Genomic DNA, 20,521 nt, shown 5'->3' with positions numbered 1-20,521 from the left:
AGGGATCACAGTCTGAATCACCGTCCTCCTTTAGCAAGAGCCCCGAGCCAATACTGGAAGTGCAGGCTAAGGCCGAAAGCAGGACTGTGGACACACCACTCCTGCTCCCACCCCAAAATGCAATTTTTGTTTTTTGAGATGATACAGTTAAATTACATTATAGAAACCACAACCCACTCAGACAAACCTGGAGAGGCCTGGCTGAGGCTGCCTCTGGAATTCTGTAAGGAGGGTCCAACAAGCCGAGGTCTGGGTTTGAAATCTGGGGAGACCTATATCCAATCCGGAATTCCCTCTCATTTTATGGAGACCTCCCCATGCACCAGGGCTGTCCCTGAAGCTCTCAACTCTCTCAGCCCCTGCTAGTGCCAGGCCCACCCCAGGCAGGAGACATTTTGTTCAGTCATCACTGATTACCCTGATATCCAGGTTTATTAGCAGAGTTCACTCCATTAGAACATAAAGAAGATGTTTAAGAATGGTCAAAAGCCTAGGAATGTAGCCCTCACCTAGAGATGGCACACACCTCTTCAGGGTTTGCTTTTTTTTTCCTGTCTTGGTAGAAATGTATGATTTCATGTATATTGTCACAGACCAAATAGGACATGATATCAAGGTTGTGAGATCCAGTCCTGCTGGGTGTGGAGCCTGCTTTAAGATTCTCTTTCTCCCTCTCTCTCTGTCCCTCCCCACCTCTCTAAAAAAAAAAAAAGATGAATTAATAGTGGAGTTAATTGCTAATTATTAACAGCAATGTCCAAGAGAAACACAATATGAGCCACGGGTATAATTTTCAATTTTTCAGTTAAGGAAGTGAAATTAACTTTAATAATATATTTTGTTTAACCCAATGTATTTTTAAAAATCTTATTTTGACATGTAATCAACATAAAAATAATAAGATATTTTACATTCTGGGTTTTTTGGTTGTTTGTTTTTCTGAGTCTTTGGATGTGGTGTGATTTTCACACTCAGAACACACTTCAACTTAAGCTCCCCACATTGCCACTGGCCAATAGTCCCATGCAGCTGGTATTGTTTGGAGAGTGCTGGCTTACCCCAGAGGATCGTTGGGGAATGAAATTTCTTTTTCAAGATTTATTTATTTATTTGAGAGAGAGAGACAATGTGAGTGAGTGAGTGGGGGAGCAGAGGAAGGAGGGAGAGAATCTCAAGCAGACTTCACATCCAATAGGGAGCCCAACGTGGGGCTCAATCCCATCACCCTGAGATCATGACCTGAGCCAAAATGAAGAGTCGGACACTTAACTGGACTGAGCCACCCAGGAGCCTCATGGGAATGAAACTTTTTAAAGGTACATGTTTTCAGTACTAGTTAGTCCTAGTAATGAAGTTATCTCTGGTAATAGTAATACTACCAATCCTACTAACAATGAACATTTACTTCCTGGCGCCTGTTATAGGACGGCATGGTGCTAAGCATACTTACTTCTCCCAGCAACTCTATTAGGTGGGCACTGCTATTATCTTTAGTTGATACACAGGGAAACTGAGGCTCAGGGTAGGTAAGATCACCTAGCCAGTAGTGTAGAGTCAGGGTTCAAACCCCAAGACAATTTCTATGATAACTGCCTTCCTCCTCTTAATCCATCATGACTTCTCTTATGAAGAAATGAAGGTCCATCCCTCACTCAAGAAGAATATTATAATCTCCAAAGCTCCTTCCCAGGCTGGTTCCACTGGATTGAACTCTTTAGGGACAGGATGATGAGCCTATTCCTCTGTGCTCTCCATGCCAGAATTGGGTCTGAGCCAAATGAGGTGCTCAATCAACATCCATTTGTTCACTTGAAAAGTCTGTGGCATCTCAGAATCTCTCTGGTACCTGGTATAGAGAATGTTCTGGTCTAACAGACATCAAGAGAGGAACTGTTTTTATGACTGATATGGGATGGCCAGAAACGCAATCTGACCCGCAGAGCATGGCCAGTGCTTGGGTTCATGTCAAAGTCACCAGTGGGGAAGACTTGAGAAGCTGTAGTGAATTGTTACTCTTAGTCCCCTTTGAAGGAATGCTGGCAGAGAAATGGACCTTAAAGGGCCTAAATGTGCCTTGACCTAACTCACTCTGACTTCCTTATACCATCCCCTTATGTACACACTCCATTTCAGAAGACCCCAGTCCTTCTAAAGCAAGGCGTCAGGTGATCTTCAGCTCCCCTGGCACGAGGTGGGGGATAGACTCAGTGACCTGAGGTGACTGAAGACCATCAGGGAGACTTTCCTTTCAGAGTGCCGTTCTCACCCACCCTAGAATTTCTTCAGAGAAACTTTGGGGTTAATTCCTCTTGAAAATCAAATGCCAACAGAAAAAGCTAAATCTGTTAGTTATCCCTACTTTACCTGGGGAGAACTTACTAGTTTTCTCTCCAGAGTCTAGATAGATAGATAGACAGATGATATGAGCAGCAGGAGACTGATCCCCAGAGTCTAAAGTGCTTCCCTGGGTGTGGTGGGGAGGGATGGGAAAGTGGGTGAAAGGAAGGAAGGAGCAGCCCAGGGTGGGAGAAGACGCCATATCAGATCTTCCTAATTTTTAACCATCCCACCACTTAATTTTACATGCGCATTTCCTGACTTTTTTTCCCCCTGTAGCTAGATTTTAATCCATTCAGAGATAAAAGCAAGTCCTTGTCTTCCTATGCAAAGCCCAGAGTAAGGCAAACCCTTAAGAGATGCTCAGTGAAGTCTTACTGAAATACTAACCAACAGTGGTGGCCCAGGATCATCGGTGAGGACCCGGTATGGGAGGCTTCCGTTGTCTGCCTTTCTTGGTAAATGACAATATGCTGGTTTCCCACTAAAGCCTAAGATACCAAAGTTTCACAAAGTAAGACTCAGTTTCTCAGAAGTTAGGAGCAGTTAAATCCTAGGGGAAAAAAAGAAAGCTCTTTGGTATGGATCAGGCCAACCTCATCTCTTAATCCAGCGTGGAGGCTTCCCCTCCAGCAAGAGGGAAGTGGCTTACCAAAGTCACTCCAAGAGCCACCAGCGCTCTACTGCAGGAGGGTAGATCTTACGTCTCACCCTGTGTCCCTCCCAACACTCAGGCCAGGTTTTGCCCAGAGGAGTCTGTTGGTTGCTGAGTGCATGGACTATTGATTGATGGATGATGACAGCCCAGTCCTGCTGCCCGTGTGTCAGACTGAGGGACTTCCTCACCAAGACCTACTCCCATTGTCGTTGATGTGGTCCCCTCTGATGGTGAAAGCAGACACAACGAGATTACAAAGAGCAGCTGGATTGTAGCCCAGGATGAGGAGGACAGCCTCAGGATGCTGGTCCACACTGACATGGCCCCTCTACTCACTGTCCATCTATGAAATGGATAGAATGACAGATCTACCTCATCTCTTGTTGCGAGAATTAAATAAGTTGATATATACAGAGTGATAGAAAGTAGGCAAAAATAAGCACTAAATATATTTTAGCTACTGCTACTACTATTGTTACTCTTAATCTTTTTTTGCAGACACAACAGCCCTCTTTGCCCAAAGTAAAGACTCTGCCTACATGTACACCTTCCCAGGTCTGCATCTAGCCCACCTCTTAGGTTAATGGCTTTGTGGCCGTTTTCTGGGGAAAGGAATAAAAAATGAGGCAGAGGAAGGGGTGTTAGGGATTCTTCTCCCTGGCTTGCTTCATGGTCTCGTAATTAGATTTTCTTTGGGGTAAAAAGTTGCAGCTTGGCGTGTAAATACTTTGCTCCTTCCCGATTGGATAAACCCAGCATCCCTTTCAACTCTTCAACTCTAGTGTAAAATAGTTCTCACTAATTACTGAGATCAGGGAGGGAGAAAAGTTTGGAAAACCTGATTGAAGCAGTGAATTTTAGAAGTGGAATCATTTTGGGGCGCCTGGGTGGCTCAGTTGGTTAAACAACTGCCTTCAGTTCAGGTCATAATCCCAGGGTGCTGGGATCGAGCCCTATGTCAGTCTCCTTACTCAGGAGGGAGCCTGCTTCTTTCCTCTCCCTCTGCCTGCTACTCCACCAGCTTGTGCTCTGTCTCTCTCTCTCTCTCTCTCTATGTCAAATAACTAAATAAAAATTTTTTAAAAATGAGAAGTGGAATCATTTTGTTTGAGATCTGAAGAAGATCAGAATTTTCAGGAAAGATTACAAAGTATTACAAAGTCTTTTCTAGTAATAAAAATTGTATTTTGTATAATTTTGTAATAAAGTCAATGTAAAAAAATTGTAATCAGTTACAAAGATTATGAAGTCTTGGGTTCAGTTTAACTCAACAACTCAAAAACACTGGTAGTGTTCTTTAAATAAGTTTTATATGATACATTGACTATGTCATATGCAAAGGAGAATTTGAATATCCAGTCCATCTCATTATCTGAGTTTCTCAAAACATCCTCAAAAAACAGTTATTCAAATTATCACCAGGGGCTCCACTGCAAGCCCAGGGAGCTTCGTGTGCTGAATGGATTTGATTCTAATACGCTGGAAGACTTTGACCAGAACTACTACCACCCAAGGCAGAGTACTCTATAGCCAGTACTGGAAATTTCCCAGGAGATATAAGTTGATTCAATGTTGAGAAAGTCACCCAGTCTGGAGTCTTAAATACTTCCTTGTTCCTAACGTATAGCCGATGGCCACATACCATGGGTAGGATGAGCCCAGAAACATAATTGGGAAGTGGCTCTAAGGTCTTGAGAGCTGATGTCAGGCTCAGATAATTTCCACCCAGAGCAAAGGAAACCAGACTATTGGCAATTCCACTGCTAATCATTGCCCCTGCAGGCGGCCCAACAAGATAATTCATGTCTTGGGATTAGACCAGAGAGGAACTGTTCTTGGATGAAGGGCAAAACATTGATAAGGTTCTTCATTATCTGCTGTTAATCAAAGCTGATATAGCTGTACTAGTTCGCTTACCTTAAGACTCCCTTTCTTGCCATACTGGATGACAATGCAGATGTTGGGTGATTCTGTGCAAATACCATAGAAGGGGACAATGTTTTCATGGCTTAACTCATATACCTGAAAATAACAGTAGTAGCTGATGATTACAGTATGTCTTCTGTTCTAGGAACTTGTTCTGCACTTAGCATACTTGCAGCTAATTCTCACACAGAGAAAAGTGAGAAGAGAACTATGACTGCTCCCATTTTACAGATAGAGAAACTGAGGCTTAAACAGTAAAATATTGCATTGAAGATCATAGAGCTTATTAGTGGCGGACCTGGGAGGTTTATCCAGGCAGTGTACCTCTAACAAATAAACCAGAGGAATGATCAAAGTCTAACCTAAAACCACATCACAGTAAACAGACCTGGCCCTGCTTCCAAATGTTCTTGGATATAAATGCCAGTGTGTAGAGGCCATGCTGGCTCACAGACCTCAAGCAAGAAACCAGACCCCACGAATCTGACTCCATCCAAGGACTAGGTTCAAGGGAGGTGAATTAAGGAGATAGAATTAAGGAGAAAGAGCAAGGCTAGAAGGGGTCCCAGATTTCAGGTGTCTGGGTCAGGCTAAAGGATCTGAAGCCCAATGTCTGGGCTGTCAGGGGACAGGGATAGTGGGCCAAGGAAAGGGAAGCAGCTTCCTGTCATTGATCCTTTGGATGGCAGCATTCCCAGATGGGAACCAGGAGCGGGCAGCAGAGAGCCAGAGAACAACACTACTTTCTGTCTTCCAAGGGCAGGGGCCTCACCAGCCGGATTTCCTGCAACACAGATGGCTTCCTGACCCGGGCTTTTGCTCTGTCACCAACATAGCAGACAGCCACATGGTTTCCCTGGAACCAGAGACAAAGTGGGATGTTCTTAATCTAGGATGATCCAGAAAAAAAGCTCCACTCAGAAGAGACTAGGAAGGGAAGCAGGAAAACTGGCAAGAAACATCTACGAAAGGGAAGACCGTCAAGCTCCTCACTGTCCACATCAGCCCTAGGGCACCGCTGTCCTTCACGCAGGCACTCAGCTAGTTGCTCAACACGCGAGATCTCATTTAACAGACAACACAGTCCTGCTTGGGGGGGGTGTGATTAGCCTGTTTCCAGATGAGATCACTGAGGTTAAGTGACTTGTCCAAGGTCACACATTTGTAGGTAGTACAGCCAGAAGTTGAACATCTGACTCGAAGACTGCTCTGCTTCTGTTATACAGTAATGTCCCATTTTCTTTAAGAGGAATAGTGAGCTGAGGTCTTAAGTGTAAGTCTGGAATCCAAAACCAAGCTCAAGCCCATTTCTACTCCTTACTGCTTGCATAAGCTTGGACAAGGGATTTTGCTTCTCCAAGCTTCCATTTCCTCATCTGTACCATGGAGACTAAAAATAAAACTTACTTATACTGTTCTTATGGGGGTTCAGTCAGTTGGAATATGTAACACTGTTAACTCAAAGCTGGGCACCTATGAAGGTTTCAGTCAGTTGCCTGTCCTTTTGTCTGTCATTATCTACCGAGTTTGCTTTTAGAGAGTCTATCACTCACCATAAATCATAGGCCCGCCTGGAAAAATCAATGTAGAAGAGGACAGAGCATCTGGATGTGAGAGATGGTAAGCCTTGGCATGATTTAAATGTCAGCCAAAACCTGCCACTTTTAGTATGGGGTTAATTGCAAAAGCCTCAGGACTGTGATGGGGCATCCATGGAGGCAGAGACCTCTGTGGGATAGAGGAGAGGATCCTTGGAAGAGGTAAAGCTTAAGCTGAACCCCGAAGGGCAAGAAGATTCCAGATGGAGTGGGGTAGGGACAGCAGGCATGGCATCATCTGAGGGTAAAAGACACATGGCATAAGCACCAAGACCCATTGGATGAGCACAGGGTTTAAGCCAGGAAAAACAATTTTTCTGAAAGTAGGTTGGGACTAGGCAGTAGAGAGCCTTGAGCCTGTGTTAAAGAGTTTGGACACTATCGTACGGGCAACAGAGGGGGGGACCCCAGTGATGGCACTGGAGGGGGAAGAGGGCAAACATTTCAGGAGGTTTCACCAATACAGATATGCTATGCATTGTTGGTTGCCGTCTCTAAATGGCTACTTGACCATAATATACAGTTTTGTGGGGCACCTGGGTGGCTCAGTCGGTTAAGCATCTGCCTTTGGCTCCAGTCATGATCCCATGGTCCTGGGATTGAGCCCTTCTTTGGGCTCCCTGTTCAGCAGGATGTCTGTTTCTCCCTCTTCCTCTGCTACTTCCTGATTGTGCATGCATGCTCTCTCTCTCTCTCTCTGTGTGTGTCTCTGTCTCTATCAAGTAAAGAAATAAAATCTTTCAAAAAATACAGATTTGTATGAGTAAAGGTCCTTAAGGTTTGATGGGCGATGATAACCAAGACGGTTTTTTGTAGTTGGAAAACCCAAGTAAACATTTAGAGAGATAAGTTCAGTTGCATAAGGAAAGCTTTGGCTCCAATCTTTGCTAACTCCAGCTTAGGGCAAAGAACAAGTCTCCCCTTGCTTGGAGCTTTTGTTCCCTACTATCCAGGACTTCCATTTCAGAGAATAAATACAAGGGCTTTCTTTCCTCACATTTTTTTTACCCAGGGGACTTGAACTTCTAAAGAAGTGAAGACTATGAAACATTAAGGTGCTGGGAAACTAACCTTAAATTTTATATAATTTTAGCTAATTTAAATTTATTTAGCCTGCTGTGGCGAATGGCTACCTTATTGGACACTGATATCCTAGAGCTTGGATTACTGCATCCTTGGTACTTCCAAGCTGAGGAATCAGATGGATAATGGTGTTGCTGTGGTATAAGGACTGGCAGTTGCTGAAACCTGCAGCAGAACCCCTGCCTGTCTTTCTTAGCCTCTCTCCAACACCCCAGACCGTTATGGCTCCTTTAGAAGTTCAAGGTTGAGAAGCACCAGTCTAGAGCAACGGGACTACCCTGGCTTTTACCTGGAGTGTCCCCCTATTCCCAATATCCTGCCTGACAGAAAGGACATGCAGAGAATGGGACAGAGACACATGCTCTGACCTACAGGCAGCCACTGTGCCCTCAGGAGTACCTGGCAAAGTCCTACCGGAGCATAAAAGAGCTCATCCCCCTGCTGGCTCTTGACAAAAGAACTGGTATCCCCAGAAATCATCACACCAGACGAATGACTGTTGTCACATCTTGACACAGGTGTGCCTCTTTGGAATGGTTGTAAGACAGGAAGCAATTCCATTGTTCTCAGCACCATGACCAAGTCCTGAAGAGATGGTGCATTTTAGAGGTGAGGAAAATGAGTGCCAAGGTCACACAGTTAATAAATAGGAGAGTCAGGCCTCGGATCCTGATCCTCTGACCCAAAGTGTGAGTGCTTCTCTGTGACATGTCCCTCTTGTGTCCACACCACCACCAGACAGTGCCATGGCTCAGGCGCTGGGCTCAAGCCAGTGCTGCCCAAATACTGGCTCTGGCATTTATCGAGATGTGTCACCTGTGTCACCCGAGGCCAGAATCCTCTTTCTAAATGAGTATCTAAGCACATGACCTCTCTATGTCATACTCCCAGTGCCTCCCCAACACCTAGAGAATGTGTTTAACACAGAGGAACCCTGTTTTTCAGGGAGACTCTTACCTGGAACCCTAATGCAGACACCAGGTGGGACAGAGCAGAGCTGCTTTGGTTGAAGAGGGAAGAAGGAGGCTCAGGACTCTTCTCCATCACACCATCACCCTCCCTCTATCGTTCACCCCCTGACCAGACCAGCGAGCCCCCCAGAATCCCCAGGGACATTTTAAAAATGACTTGCTAATGAGTCCCGATCTGGTCTTCCCATGTTGGAGCCTCCTTGACTTTGGTACCTCCAAGTCAGCTTTTTTGGGAAAGTCCTAACTCACTTATCGAATGACTAGTATATGTAAGGATACCAATAAGAAGAAATGACTACCACAAAGGACAGTTTTGAAAATAAAGCCAATATAACAGGAATGACATATACATAACATGTCTGATGTCTGATTTTGACCCATAATGTATTCCTCATCTTTACAGGCAACCTAAATGTCTGTTAGAACAAACCTGTATACTTTGTCTACTTTCAGTGTCATTTGTTTCTTAACAAGCAACAAGGTTCGAAAAACTTTTCTTTTGCTTTAAACCATTTAAGAGTCATACATCTGTTCCAGTACATAGATTCTTGTATTCTCTTACTACCTTGAGTAGCATGTGCCCCTGGGCAAGTACTATCTGAAATTCTAAACTCACTGATCTTTTAAAATAAAATTCATTGCACTTGCAGGTTTTTAATAAGTTGAGATGAAGGTAAAATTGACCCCCTTTCTTCTCCCTCCTCCCAGGAAAAAGGCACTCTTCTTAAACTATAGAAACCCAAGTCTATCTTTCTACTCTAAAGATCATTTCTCACTAACATTTTCCATAGGGCAATATGTGCTCGAGTGATTAGTATACACTTGCAAAGATTGCACTGGTGAATATGAATAAAAAAGAGAAAAAGAAAAAAGGAAAGAAAGAAAAGACACTTCAGAATTCCAAGCGAAAATATGCTAAGTCATAAGAGATGGTCAGAGTAGTATTTTTTGAAATTATGTAAATGTTATATACTTATCAAATAATGTTATGTTTACTAAATGTGTGCCAAACCTCCCAGCCTTGAGTACCCCACACCTGGGCAACCCTGTGTTACTTTTCTCCTGCTCACCACTAGCAAAGCACTCTTCCCAAATATCACCTCCTTTCTGAAGCCTTCACGATGCTGAAACCTTTACCCCCATTTGTGGGGCTTTCATCTCACCATGTAGACAGACGCCTCTCGGAGTGCTTGCCTCCCTCAGAAGACATAATCTGTGGCGCATCGCCACACCCTGCACTATGTTTGGCCTTCAGTCCCTGTCTCGTGTCTGTGTGTTGAGCAAATGAATCCTAACTGTCTTCATCATCAGTAGATCAAAGGAGTTAATGTGATTTTGAAAATATCTGTATGCTGCCCAGGAGACAGCTTTAATGTTTGAACAGGATGTATGGGTTTTTATGCACACAGGGTAATAGGACTGAAGGGACCCTTCAAGACCATCTGATCATTCTTAAATATTGAGAAACTGAGTCCCGGAAATGATATCCCCCAAAGATATTCATCAAGGAAGAAGTGGGGGACCCAGAAGCAAAATGCGTAGCTCAAGACTCTGTTAAGCACCCACTTTATAAAAAAAGTTGCCCTCAGCTTTCAGAAACTCCTAGATGAGGTCCTTCCCACAAATCACTAGCAGTGAGCAGGAAAAGGATATGGAAATGGTCAGGTGTGGCCTCACCTTGTTCTGGGCTAGAATGGTGACGTCATCATACTCGATCTGCCACCAAATGTCTTTATTTTGCTTTTGCAATTTTCCACTCCGCATCCTTAAAATCAGATCTATGATCCCAATTCTCAAGACAGTAATCAGGAGGGTCATTGTGAGGATCACAGCAGTCCCACGTCAGGGGCAGAGACCTGTCATTACTACAGTCTGCTGGAGAACCACACTGAGCACATCCGGGGTCCTGGCTGGTCCTGCCAAGCAGATGCCTCAAAGGCAGGGGCCCCCACTAGGATATACTGGGTCCACTGAGACTTGCCTCTTCCAAGGATTCTTTTTTGATCTCCCCTCTGGTTCCCATGGCAACTACACTCCCCTCCCACCTTTGTATAGAAACTTCCATTGTAGACAATGGTGATGACTACCACTTCTACTGAACCTTTACTGTGTTTTCTCCTTAGAGTCGTTCTTAGCTACGATCCGCCTAACTTCAGGGCTGGTATCCGAACCACAGGACCACACTCCCTTATTCAGACTCTCTCTAACACCTTAGAAACAAAGTCCCTGAGACTCACATCCCTCTAGAGCCAGGTTTCTTTAGAGCCGAGGTTCTCTACAGGGGAGGCAGGCGATGTTGGAGATGTGGGGGGTTTGCTGCAACTAGAGGGTGGTGCTGGCGTGTATGGGGTGGGGGCCCGGGCCACTGCTAAGCATTGTACAGTGCACAGGACACGTCCCCACACAAAAAGCAGCCTGCCCAAAATGTCAATAATGCCACTGCCATTGAGACACCCTCCCATGGAGAATCCTTACCTGCCACCTTCTCTGAGAAAATGCGCTGACCTGTAGAAGCAGGTGTGGGTTCACAGGCTCATTATAAAATACGCAACGGGGTCTGTGTTCAGGGAGGGAGCCACAGGGCCAACGAAGCATGGAAAAATTCCTCATGGGTCTTAAAAAAAAATTTTTTTAAGTCAGGGCCCACTTGATTTATTCTGTCTCTACCTTAGGCATAGGAGCAACAACTTAAACATGCGTGTCTTTAAAATAAATTTGCGACAGGCTGATCTTGGTCTCTTAATTGAAACATTGGGTGCCCTATCTGATTTCCACACCTCACCTAGACTTTTCAAATTCACCTGCAGATTATCTAATTCATGAAAGGGCAATGTCTTTCTGTTGAGTAAAAGAGCTGACTTAAGCTTTTGATTTAAACCTGGTCACTTTTGATTTAAAAACAATATCCCAACCCTTTGGTGTTGCTGGTGTTTTCTCCCAGGTCTAATAGAGACAAATCTTTTTACAGAGCACCTTGCTGTTTCACAGACCAAAACATCTCCCCCCACGTGGAGAATGACCATTCCTACCACGCTGAGGATCTATTTTGCCACGGTTATTGCATTTCCTCGGCCAAATTACTTTGGCACATTAAAATTCCATGAGAGTAGGAAGAGAAAAAGTGTCAAATCAAATCTGGATTAGGGGTGGTGATGGTGGGGACAAGTAGAAATTCAATTCAGTTTTAAGTTTCCTTTCAGTTTTCTCATTGATTAAGAGCTGAGAGAAAAAAATGGATTTTTCTAGGGATTCCTGGGCTCAGGAACCCAGGACAGCAGCCAGGTGTTGGTATCCACAAAGCTCTTGGTTTGGGAATCAGGGTTCCTGGGAGTAAGTTTGGCTGGCTGGGGACTCAACTCAACCCCGCAGGGGGCACTGTGTCCCATCACCCCTAGGCCAGGGCGTCTCCCTGAGGTCACAGGCCAGTGGGACCTGCCTGGCTGCATGAGAGGTGGCCCAGGTCCCACTGGAGGTGCACTTGGTGCCGGGGGCAGATGGGGTGGGGGGATAAGGTTGCTATGTTCTCAACTGGAACTAGAAGTGGCTGAGCCACACCCAGCGTCAAGGTCAAGATTATTTTAAAGGCCCAAAGTTGATCTTTATGAGTTCAGAGAGCTCCAGACAACCTGTGTGGTGGATTCCAGAAGCTGGATCTCAACCCGGGCTAACAGCAGGACCCCCAGGCCACTCTTCCCTTCCAGGTCCCTTCCTGTAGCACCATGTAAATGCAGAGAACTGTCTTTCCCAGTTCCTGACTACCTTCTGGTAGAAGGTAATGACCTTCTGGTAGAAGGACCCACAATGGGTCACCTTGGTCGTAATGGAACCCTTGTCATCAGTGACCTGTCATCATGTTCCAGGTCAGCTCAGTCCCACGCTGGCAGTACTTCCAGCTCTGGCAATGGTGTCTTTGTAAAAATCTCTGTGGGAGGGGTGCCTGGGTGGCTCAGTTGGTTAGTCATCTGCCTTTGGCTCAGGTCATGATCTCAGAGTCCTGGGATCGAGTCCCACATTGGGCTCCTTGCTCAGCGGGGAGCATGCTTCTCCCTCTGCCTTCTGCTCCCCCTGCTTGTGTTATCTCTCTGTGTCAAGTAAATAAATAAAACCTTAAAAGAAAGAATTCTCTATGGGAACCACTGTGTCCCATCATCCCCTACAGTCACCACTGGCTGGGATCACCTGGGATCACCTGGATCACCTGGGATCACCACTGGCTGCTGGTTTCTCTCCTATCTTCCCCCTGTGCCAGACCATCTGCTGGCCTTGACCTGTCCTAGCACCACATCTCTGATCCCTCTATTCTGGGGCCTGATTCTGGATTCCTGCCAAGCTAGGGAACTGGCGAAAGGGAACTGGCGTGGTCTGAGCTCACTGCTATCTCTTCCGCTACTTCAGTGCACTGGGTTACTAGATACTCAAAACCAGAGCTCAGAGGCAGATGTTTGCAGGAGTCTCATTTTTCAGGTAAAGAAACAGACGTACATGGAGGTTAAACAATTCCCCCTCAAGGCCCACAGTTAGTAAATAACAGAACTGGGATTTCACCTAGCATCCTCTGTCCTTCCTTGCGATGCTGGGGTGCAGATTTCACGAGACGTCATCAGACTATTATTTATTGTGGGCTCTGGAAGATGAGAAAGTGCGTGCGTGTGTTGCATATGCGTGTTTGTGTGTGTGTGTGTGTGTGTGTGTGTGTGTGTGTTAGGGCTGTGAGGGGAAATAGAGGGAGACTATCAGAGCCAAAGACAAACATCCTCCGAGAAAGGGGCAGGGCCCGTGCAAGAAGGCCCCACACCCGACCTGCTCCTCCATGGAGATGGAGCTGAAGGAGGGCAGCCCCTCACCCTTTGGTAGAACTTGTTTCCAGAAGCCTTCATCTCCGGGACCTTCTCCATAGGAGTCCGGGGCTATGAGAAACACTGACTTGTAGACCGCGGGGGAAGTGTGTCACCTTCTTATTTGTCAATACTTCCTTCCAAAAGCTGTTTTAAAACACAATGAAATCAATGTCGCCATTTATAGGAAATACCTCCGTTCAATGGAACTGCCTAAAGACGATGTCAAATTTGAAACTCTTCATCATAATCCTTGGAAACACAATGACTCTGGAAGGCCTGCCGCCCCCCACCACCGGGTCCATATTCTCGAGCCAGCCCAGAAGCAGTGGGAGGGAAGCCAAAAAAGAATAATAAATAAAGGCTAACCTGGGGTGTCAAGCAGCTATGATGCAGAAAGTTTACCTTCTAGCAATGGGTGGCAAAAACTTGAAAAATTGAGGTCTGTTGATGCTCAATTTTCTGCTCGTGGCTTCCGTGGTTTGCTAGGATAGTTATTATCTGTATTATTACTATTATGAAATTAATGTCCACTCGCTCTATGTATGCATATATGAGGTACAGCCAGCCTTTCCCGATTTCCCTACGACCCCCTCCTATCTGTTCCAAGAGGTATCCAACCGTTCTAGGCCTGTACAGAGGAGTGTGGGTGTGCATGCATGTACATTTTACATAAATAGTAACACACTAAAATGCTGTTCTGCACCTGGATATTTTCCCCCCACCTACGCCTATTTTGGGGATATTTTATATAATGAATTTATGCTCTTCTTTTTTTAAAGCTGGGTGAGTTCAATTGCATGGACGTTGTGTGGTATATTTTTATTTCTATAAGCTTCTGCCACTGCAATTCAGTGAGAATGTGATCAGGGAGGCTTGGGGAGAAAGCAACAAGGGGGTTGAAGGCTTCCCTGCCAGTACTAGGACCTGTCCCAGCCTCTCTTCACGTGGCCGCAGGCAGAAGTGATACAAGTGAAGAGAAAAGAGTGGCCAGCAGTAACACAGGGAGGCAGGGGGATGTTCTGGGAAGTCTGGCATTTGCTTAGAATTCCAATTGCTGTCCAGAGAAATCCAGAGAAATACTTCTTGATAAAAAGATAAAAGAACTCCAGACCATTGTTATACATTTTCCTTTACTTCCTCTTGCTCTATTTCAGCTCATGATTATAGAAAACAAGCTTACTTTATGGCGCACCTAGGTGGCTCAGTCCGCGTTGAGCATCAGACTCTTGGTTTCGGCTCAGGTCACGATCTCATGGGTTATGGGATGAAGCCCCGCTCAATGGGGAATCTGCTTAAAGATTCTCTCTTGCTGCTCCTCTCCTCACTCGTGTTGTCTCTCTCCCAAATAAATAAATAAATCTTAAAAAAATAAATAAAGTAAAACAAACCAAGTTCACTTTAAGAAGGGTAAAACTGCTGTTAAAAAAAAAAATCATACAGCGTGTCCATAGTTAAATGTACCTGGTGTTTTTTAGAAGCCTGCGGGTGGGATGACGCTGGGGCCAGCCTGCTCGGATTTGAATACCAGCTCTCCCTGCTCCTAGTCATGTGGCCTCGGGCAAGTCATTTCAGCCCTCAGGGACTCAGTTCCTCATCTTTAAAATGAGGACAATAAAAAGTGTCTCCCCGTGGGGTGGTGTGAGCTGAAATGGGTTTCCATATATCAGGTGCTCATGGTGGGGTCTGGTACCCAGTCGACACTCCATAAGGCAGAGCTCCTGAGGCAAAGGGCTCAGTCCCAGGATCCAAAAGACCCAGTCTGGAGCAGCAGCTATGCCCCTCAGAAGCTCCGAGCTCTTGGGTGAGGTATTTCAGTTATCTGAGCCCCCAGTTCTTTGTCTGGAACCCTAATAACATTTACCTTCCAAGCCTGTCAGAAATGAGAGCCACGATGGTGCAAATCAGGGCTGGCATATCTGCCTCACGGGGCTCTTGGGGTACTGAGTGCAACAGGACACGTAGTACATGCACATATAGGAACTTAGAGGAGGGAACGTGGTACGCGTTAGCCGTCCCAATCATCACCACATAAACCAAACCACCTAAGACCAGTATGGGACCAGTATGCTGGTCTCTCCAGGCATTTGCTGGGGCTCCAACAGGGACCCCTCACCCACGGTGCAGAAGAACTCCGTGTAAGTTCTTTCTGCTCCATTTCAGTGTCCCAATCATAAAACAAGGACATGGGTTACCTGGCTCAAAGGGTAGTAATGAATCCTCAGTGAGCTAATACACCTGACACACAGCAAGGGTTCCTTACTCGTTCTTTCTTTCTTTCTTTTTTTTTTTTTAAGATTTATTTATTTATTTGAGAGAGCGAGCAACAGAGAAGGTGAGCGGGGGAGGGGCAGAGGGAGAGAGAGAGAGTCTCAGGCAGACTCCCCACTGAGCACAGAGCCCTGTGTGGGGCTCGATCCCATGACCCCCAGTCATGACCTGAGCCAAAACTAAGAGTCATACTCTCCACTGACTGAGCCACTCAGGCACCCCGACTTGTTACTTCTTACTGTGGGGGTCCCCGAGGGCTTACCAGCACCCACCTCCGACTGCCGCACAATAACGGAGACAGATTCTCCTGCTCTGGTTCCCAGGTTCTCTGCAGCCAGCAGAATAAGTTTTGCATCCTCTGAGCTTCAGGTTAGGATGATAACTGAGAAGAGAAAACAAAATCAGTCCATCACACATGCTCATGCACACACATACACACACACACACACACGCGCGCGCTTTTTAAAAAGTGTGGCCTAAAGCTGCTCCCAGTGAGCAAATGAGATGCGAACTTTCTCTTTCCTTGAGCATGCTTGAGAAAACAGGGATGCCTAACCTATCCCCAGCGTGGACACTTCCTGAGACACGTCCGCAGCTTCCAGACAGGCAGCTTTGGCCCTGCACCCCCAAATCCTCACCGTGGGTCTCTCTCGAAGTGTGAGCCAGCAAAATTGGTTTCCCGCTTTTGTGCTCAGTTTCTTCATTTAACTCACTTAGAGCAATAGGTCTGGCTTGTGGCTCATCAGCCACTGGGCGGTTAGGGGGGGTTCGCTGATGACTCAGAATCAGGAGCGTTCAGACCTGTTGGAGGGTGGGGAGGAGGAAGAGGCCATCATGCTTTTCTCCCCTGCAAACACATCAGCATGTATTTTGAGGACACCCAAATGAAGCAGTGACTTGTTTTCTAAATGTGGTAAATGAGAGCCTGCTTATTGGGGTCCCAATTGTGTGTCAGGCATGGCACTAAGCACAGGATACAGCACCTGGCCAGAGAGAAGACCTGTGCCCTCAGGAAGCCGACAGTCACACAACATACACGCAAACACATTAAAGACAGCTTGTAAGATTCTAGTTAGTGAGGGGGAAGGATGCTCTGATACTATTGTGTGTTGGGGCTGGGGAGGTGCTTCTCCCCATCAGGCAGTCAGAAAAGGCCCCTCGGACAAGGTGGGCGCTGGGCTGAGTCTGGAAGGCTAAGAGGGAGCTCCCCACAGGAAGAGTGCTGGGGGCGGGTCTTGTGGAATGGCAGGTCGCACTCCAGACCAAGGGATCAGCAAGTCCCCAAGTCCCAAGGCTACGAAGACCATAAAGGGCTTAATTTATTTGAAGAATAGAAAGGAGTCATTACTGATTCATGCTAGAAAGGAGAGCCTCTTAAGTATCCCAGTAAGAGTGACTGCTCTCTTATGCCGACCCGTTGTGCCAAGCGTTGTTCAGCGCTCTACAGGCCTGACTTCAGTTAATCCTCACCATTCTGTGAGGTGGATAGGATGACTGTCTCCATTCCACAGGGAAGGTACCTGAGGCACAGAGAAGTTAATGCACTTGCTCAAGAGCACACCGCTAGAAAGTGTCAGAGGCTGGTTTCAAACCCAGGGCTGTCTATCTCCAGAGCTCATGCTCTAAACATTAACCCAAACAAAGGAGCCAGCCCACCTGGAAGATACTTCCAGAACCTTCTCTGTGCCTCATAACACTATAACATCTGCGATTTCACTTTAGATTAAAAAAAATGACTTTGTTGTTGGTGATGCTTTTATACATCATTAATTTTACACCCTGTTTCTTTCTGCTTCTTACATCCATAGAAAGATGAAGAGTTCTTAGTTGTTGTTTTTCTCAAACAATCTGCTTTGCTCATTTGTCTCTCTAAACATAAGCAACAGAAGACTCTTTCCTACTTACTTTGGGTAGCCAGTGACAGCCTCTAAGAGTCTCTTGAAGGAAGGCTCAGTCATTGTTGGTATAATTCACACTGACAGTGACGGTGAACTGGGATTTGAGTCCATTCTCTACAATCTTCCACAGTTCATCCACTCCATCCCAGGAGGAAGTCCCAGAGTGACCTCCAACATTCAAATATGTTTCCAGCCCAGATACCAGAGCCTTCTCTAGAACACATCACCAATTTTGTGCCTGGGTGGCACGAGTGTTACAGAGGTGTCATATAAGAAGTTGTCCTCCAGTTTTGCAGTTTAACAAGGTCAAACACAGGGATATTCCACTCTGAGCCCAGCAAGCCAATAACCTTGAAAGGAACCAAAAGGATGTCTTTCCATAATTCAGTTTATGCTACACTCAAACCCCATGATAAGGTATCTGTATAATCTTTGGCTTCCGTAAGTCTATGGGTCATACTGGATGATGATATTGATGACAGTGTCTTGGATCCATCTTGAGGATGCAATACCTCAAAGGACAAGAATAACCACAAGAAGCATTTATTGACTGATTTGTTCCTTATTCACTTCTCAATACTTTTCATCAGGAGCCCATTATTTACAACCAACTTTGGAGACCTTGTTCTTAAAGGGGCTTATGATCAATTATTAGAGGAACTAAGACATAAACAAATAGTTTCAGAGTTGAATATACCTTTCAATATTTATAGGATATAGACTTATAGGGGTTAAGAAGTTCCTTCTGATTGGGGAATTAGGGGTATGAAGGGTGAGGGTGGAGAAGTGAACAAAAATTCCAGGACATTTGAACTTGACTTTGAAGAATGGGCAAGCTCTGGACAGCTGGAAATGTATCAAAAGAAAAATTTCAGAAGAGACCAAGATCCAGGTTCAAACGTGAACTTCATCTGACACCAGCCACTAATGACAGTTCTGCAGTATTTTTGAGAGTAAGGGCTAAGATGCTCCTTCCTAGTCTGCCTTTGCATCCACACCTCTCTGAGGGCAAGATACCAAAGACTTCCACAAAGCTAATCCCATTTACTAAACAGAAACAAGTCATTTGTTTGTCTTCTTTGCTGGTCCCGGATTATTGCAATCTGTCATACTTCACTCTTTCACATTTACCGTTAACCGTGAATAATTTATTACACACACGAAAGGGAAACCTACACAAACAAATGATGTTTTTCTGCTTGAAGCGGAACATGCATTTTTCTACTTAATTTTCCTGAGCCATGTGGCTGACAACATTCGAGGGAATGGTACGAGTCTATACACAACAGCACCATGTCTGAACAATTGACAAGCTTGTTAGTGAACCTCTGCCTAACGAGTATTGACTTGACAGGCTTTCTTTCGAGAGAATGTTAACCATTCTAATTACATGGTCTAATTACATATCAAAGAAATGGTACCCAAACCCTACAGAGTTATTATCTATAATAATGTCATCCCTGCCACGAGATTATTCAGGTGTATCCCATCACCTTTAAAACCATCCCTTCTAATGACAAACAGCCCAGGTTTTTGAAGGATGTCCTCTACCTCAGTTGCTACTGGATGTGCTGGTCCAAACAGGGCAGAAATCTGTTGTCTCTGGACATGATTGGTGAGAATGGCAACAGATTCCTTAATGCTGCAAGTTGAGTTGGTGTAAGTGAGTTTCCAGCTGAAGTTTCTGAGGCCCACTGTCTCTGAGTTGATCTTGTCCATGGTAGTCTAGAGGGCTGCAGCCAGCCTTTGCACACTGAATGAACGGGAGATGTTCCAGGGGGCCTGAAAGGCCACAGTGAGGTTGGCAGCCTCAAGCCACGTCACCAGCATACTGGCGAAGAGTGTCAGAACTAGTGTTGGGTAGACAGCATGACCTTCCATCCCTAAACAGAGCCCAGACCTGAATGAAGCTTCAGCTCCTATCCTGGGAGCCATGGATGGCATCTAACACCTGTATCACTGCCGAACTCAGGTGCTCAGCCTCCTGACCACGCATGGCTGGAGCTTAAAAGGTAGTGCAGAGTTCCCTGAGAACCACAGCTTGCTTTCTGGTCAATGCCATTGGTTAATCAAAACCTTCCCTTTTCAGAGTCTGTCCTAACACATCTAGAAGCTGCAATCTTGAAGAAAGAGGCTGGGGCAAGGAGTCAGCAAAACCCTGGTAATGAATCCAAGTGACACCACTGACAAACTTCATGGTCCTGGGAATGTCACAGCCCTGCCCCCCATCCTCCTAAAACCCAAATCTCTCCTCACTAGTAAGGGAAAAATCAAGAGAACCACTCAAATGTAAGCAGATGGCCTGGGCTGGAATTCTAACTCCACCACAAATTGTGTGACCTGCGACATGTTACTTCCCCTCTCTATGCCTTCATTTCCTGATTCCTAAAATGGGGGTAAAACTATAAAGGGACCTTCACCCAAGTGACATGGTGAGGAATGAAAGCAATCCAGTGCCTGACACAGTGGCTGGGCAAAGAACTATTTCATACACATTAGATGACCGTGGTGGTAATGATGATGATAGTGTTGACTGATGATGTTGATATCATCACAAGGATGATGATTATCACCTGCTGAATCCATCTTACAAGAAATACTCCTAGATTGAGCAGTCTGAAGTCTGGGAGGGGGCTTACTCACAGCAACTACCATCCCTACCCCTCACCTAGTCCTAGGGCCCCCAGGGAGACGTTATTGACGGATCAACACTCACTCTCCCTCTACACAGCTCAGGGCCAAGCTGGAGAAAGTTCTCTGTTGATTAATTACATACGAAGTATTACATAGGTAATCGTTTACATATGAACTATTACTTCACATGAAGTAATATAGGATAGCAGGCCCCTTGGAAAGCCATCGCTATCCCCAGGTGAGATGGCCCAGCCACCAGCTGGGCAATTGCTCATCAGTAGAAAAGATTCAGTTTCCTCCTACCATGGGC

The 20,521-nt window shown here is 45.6% G+C and overlaps 1 pseudogene; it reads right to left on the bottom strand.

Annotated features, from left to right (window-relative positions):
- LOC116879801 overlaps positions 1–19,458 on the bottom strand; it is a 38,336-nt pseudogene extending 18,878 nt beyond the window's left edge.
- Between the last annotated feature and the right edge of the window lie 1,063 nt (positions 19,459–20,521).

This window comes from Lontra canadensis, unplaced genomic scaffold (genome assembly GCF_010015895.1).
Source record: "Lontra canadensis isolate GAN:19392208 unplaced genomic scaffold, GSC_riverotter_1.0 scaffold3, whole genome shotgun sequence".
In the NCBI taxonomy this organism is placed as follows: Eukaryota; Metazoa; Chordata; class Mammalia; order Carnivora; family Mustelidae; genus Lontra; species Lontra canadensis.
Note: the sequence above shows the minus strand (reverse complement) of the source record. Positions and strands in the feature narration are given on the sequence as shown.